Source organism: Aegilops tauschii, chromosome 2 (genome assembly GCF_002575655.3).
Source record: "Aegilops tauschii subsp. strangulata cultivar AL8/78 chromosome 2, Aet v6.0, whole genome shotgun sequence".
NCBI lineage: Eukaryota > Viridiplantae > Streptophyta > Magnoliopsida > Poales > Poaceae > Aegilops > Aegilops tauschii.
Window position 1 is genome coordinate 31,521,416 of NC_053036.3, and position 4,409 is coordinate 31,525,824.

At 47.1% G+C, this 4,409-nt stretch overlaps 1 pseudogene; it reads right to left on the bottom strand.

Annotated features, from left to right (window-relative positions):
• Positions 1-2,420: 2,420 nt before the first annotated feature.
• Positions 2,421-3,614, bottom strand: LOC109759295 (3-hydroxyacyl-[acyl-carrier-protein] dehydratase, mitochondrial-like; annotated as a pseudogene).
• Positions 3,615-4,409: the final 795 nt, after the last annotated feature.

Consider the following 4,409-nt stretch of genomic DNA (forward strand, 5'->3'; position numbering starts at 1 on the left):
TCTCTAGCCATTGGTGATGGACTGATACGTTGTCCTAAGACTCTCCCGCAGATCAAGAAGCGCCTAAGTAGCTCTGATCCTGAGATAATGCCTCGTGCACGGCCCGCGGAGATCGCCATGGTGGTTAGTTATAAGGACTCTCTCACCTTTCCTCCATTACATTGTGTGTGCGTCCGTTGATGATTACAATGCTAACGAGGAGTGGTGTGTTGCAGGCTATTGTTGAGAAAGAGAGATTGAAGACGAAGGAGCTTGTGGAGGAGGCAAAAAGGGAGGCACAAAGGGAGGCGGCGGAGAGGGAGAGGGAGATGGAGGAGAGGACCGCTAAGCTGTTGGAGGAGGAGAGGAACCGGAACGACAGCGCTAACCGGGCCCTATACAAGCTCATCGTGGTACGTTTCTCGTGCATATTAGCCCAATCATGCACGTAATGTTTGCATTACTATCTAATATGACTGACTCGTGAGAACCAAATGTGTAGACCATGTGCGAGAAAAACGGTCAGGCCCCTCCGCCGATGCCCCAGACTGCTCCGGCGACCACGGTGAGTTTGATTTGAATGGTCGTTGCTTACTACTATTCACATTTCAGTTTGCGAACTTGCTAACGAGACATTACTGGAAATGATCTTTGGTGCAGCACGGCTCCCGACAAGCATCAACCACTCCTTCTGCCAATGCTGGAACCCCGACCGGCCCTTCACATCCGTCTGGCACTGGCGAAGCCCCGACCATTCCTACACCTCCGTGATAACGGTATTTTTCTTCTTATTTAGCGTGTTTAGTCCATTTATGACATAATTTAGCCTATTTAGTCCACGAATGACATAATAAGATGAAGAAAATCAAGGAAGAGGAAGGAAAGAAGGAATAGGAAGAAAAGAAGAAGTAGAAGAAGAAGAAGAAGTTCTTCTTCTCCAAAATGAAGTTAGCTCTAATTAAGTTATATCTCATAATATGCTTAGTTAGTTCAAAAATGGCATAATTAGCTAGGTAAGCTCAAAAATGGCATTTTTCTTCTTATTAAGCCTATTTAGTCCATTTATGACATAATTTAGCCTATTTAGTCCACAAATGACATAATAAGATGAAGAAAATCAAGGAAGAGGAAGAAAAAAAGGAATAGGAAGAAAAGAAGAAGAAGAAGAAGATCTTCTTCTTCTAGTTTTCTTCTTCTTCTCCAAAATGAAGTTAGCTCTAAGTTATATCAAAAATGGCATAATATGCTTAGTTCACTCAAAAATGGCACAATTAGGTAGGTTAGCTCCATTTTACCTAAGTATGCTTACTTCTTCTTCTTCTTCATTTTCTTCTTCTTCTTCTGATTCTAGTCTTCTTCTTCTAACTTTCTTGTTTCCCATTTTGCAGATTTAATTCACTATATGGAAGTTTGCATGGATGGAGTTCTTGTTTCCCTTTTCTTTTTTTCGTTTGTATCGATGAAAAATGTGAAACTTGTTATATGGATGCATGGAACAATGTGTTGGATGAACATTGTGATGTTACTGTAATATGTATGGATGGAACTCTGTTTCTTATTATGTATGTATGTTTTCATGGACGGAGCTATGTGTTGGATACATCATATGTCTGATGTGCATGTGAAAAAATAATATGTATATCTGTGTGTGAATTCCTGTGAAATTAAATGAATTCAAATAAAAACAGGGGATATGTAGCATCTTTGCCGTCCGCTAGCAGACGGCAAAGAGCTTCGCCGTCTGCTAGCAGACGGCAAAGTGGACACGTGGCAGCTACCTGTAAAACCTAGGAACACTGGCTGCCTATTTGGTCACTTTGCCGTCTGCCAGCGGACGGCAAAGATTCAAATCACGTTGCCGTGCACTGGCGGACGGCATAGCGGGCCACATGGCAGGTTCCAGTGCTGCCTAGCTGGGCTCTTTGTCGTCTGTCAGCGGACGGCAAAGGGCTTTGACTCTTTGCCGGCCGCTGGCAGACGACAAAGAGCGCCGTTAACCCCCTAACGGCTGTCACGCCATCGCACTGCCGTCCGATGTCTTTGCCGTCTGCTGGCCAAGGATGATGGACGGCGTAATCCTTTGCCGTCCGTTTCTAATAAGCGGACGACAAAGAAGGCCTTTGCTGGCACGTGTTCATCCGAAAAGTTTGTGATTTTTGCCGTCCGTGATCTATGCCTTTGCCGTCCGCCATGGTGGACGGCAAAGAAGCTGATTCCTGTAGTGGTGGTTCAAGTTATTCTGTTGAAATTCTTGAGTTCCTAAAAGATTTCAGTTTAAATGTAAAAGATTCAGATTTGTTATTTTGTGAACTAAGCAGACCGAGTTATTTCCTTTCTTCCTCTCTCCACAATAGAGCAACGGCAGAAATAGTATGGAGCAGCAGCAAGAAGTAGTACTGAGCAGACTGAAGTGATCTAGTACTGAATATGCCTAGTGATTCAAGTTAACCTGTTGAAATTCTTCAGTTCCTATCACAGTCGGCATGTACACCCAGCCCATTGAATGTTCAGAAAACTGAAGTGATCTACTACTCTTTGCTCATGCTATCAATCATAACAGGAAGACTGCAACGAAATATTACCGACAAAGCTGCAATCTCATGTTCCCCGGCCCCGAAGTTTATGCGAAGGTGAAATGGTTCATCATGAAATAAAAGTCGTCCCATTCGAAATGGTTCTAATCAACATACTTGTCACTCGATTGCCTCTGCGCTGAGCTGCAGCGTGGGCAGAAAAGTCATGGCCTCGCCGTCAATGGCGAGAGTCTCCTCATCGTCCGTGAAGCACTTGGTGGCGAACTTGACGCTGCCCAACAGATATAGCATTACTATTAGTTCTCAGCAGGCGCAATGCTAGAAAGAAGAGGAGATACAAAAATGGCGCTACGTAGTAGTGGTAGTAGTACACGTGCCTTGCGCCGGTGGCCTTGATGTGGAGCGCCTGCACCTGCGCGACCACCTCGTCTCCGACGTGCACCGGCGCCGTGAACTTGAGAGACTGGCTCACGTACACGGCTCCAGGCTGCATGAAGACGAGAAGCAGCCGTCAGATCAGGGCGGGATCCCATCGACCGGGCGCCATGCCCGCCAGCCGTTCGGCGGAATGGCAGAGAGGGGAAGGAAAGGAGCGTACGACGTGGGAGGCGATGAGGGCGGGGAAGAAGGAGGCGACGAGCATGCCGTGCACCACGCGGCCGCGCTGGAACCCGCCCGTCCCGCGCGCGAAGGCGTTGTCCAGGTGGACGGGGGTGCGGTCGCCGCTCACCCCGGCGTACGCCGCCACGCATCCTCCGTGAACAGCCGCCGGGGCGCGCGCAGCGCCTCGCCCACCTTCAGCAGCGCCACTGGGACGGCCGTCGTCAATGCCCTCTCCACCACGAACGGCCTCCCCTGCACCTGCGGGGCTCTCCTGCTCCTCCTCTTCTTCCTCCTCTCCTCCTCCTAAGACCACCACCCCGGCACCCAAACGAAGTTTAGAGAACAGCGGAACCCGATGGCGCATCGATCATAGGGGAGCACCATGGCACGGCGGAGGAGAAGAATCTGGGATGGGGAAGGCGGCGGCGGGCGAGAGGTAGCGTGGGAGAAAGAGGGAAGAGGAGAGGAGGAGGCGGCGGCAAAGAGGGAAGGCGTCATGGCCTCGTGGAGTCGTGAGCGGCACCCGGGTTAGGTTAGGCCAATCCTAGCGACTTGACCGATCCGGCCGCGTTCGTTTTGTCGTTTCTTATCCGACGTGGATGCAGCGAGAGGGCGCACATTGTGCGACTGTTAATGGGTTTAATGTGGGATGCCTGCCATATCACTGATCTGGGTCGTTTCTTTCCAAGCAATAAGGATGAAGTATGCAGCAGGCAAATTGTGTGTTTTCTATGCTCATTCGAAAATAGTAAAAACAGAGAAATAAATCATGAAAAGTTCTGATTTTTTTTGCCAACAAACATTGGTTAGATTTCTTCCTACTTGCCAAGTTTCAACTTTTTCCGAGTTTATTAGCATTTTTCAAAATTAAAAAAAAATGAAAAAACTCCAAGTTCAAGGCCGAGTCTTGGCCCCCTCGCGTTTGTAAATACTTTCCTTTTCTTGCATAAGGCCTAACATAGACTCAAGAACACAAATATGATTTTCCAATCGATTTTTTATAAAGTTTTCAAGTACTTACAGTTCAATTTTGAATTATATTCGTTAAATGTCTAGAAACACACTTAATGGTTTAAATATAGCAAACGGACTCCAAAAGATGCCATGTTTTTACATAGATCATGTAATGGTTTTTCTGGAGTGTACAAAAAAAATTCAACGCCAGCGGATGAAGCGTCGGCCACTTGGCCTTCAAACTAGACATGTTCTCTCTTAAAACCGCGTTTCTTCCTCTGTAATGGTTCAATTTTTGAGTAGCGCTTTGCTGCAATTTATTCTTACTCATGGTTTACT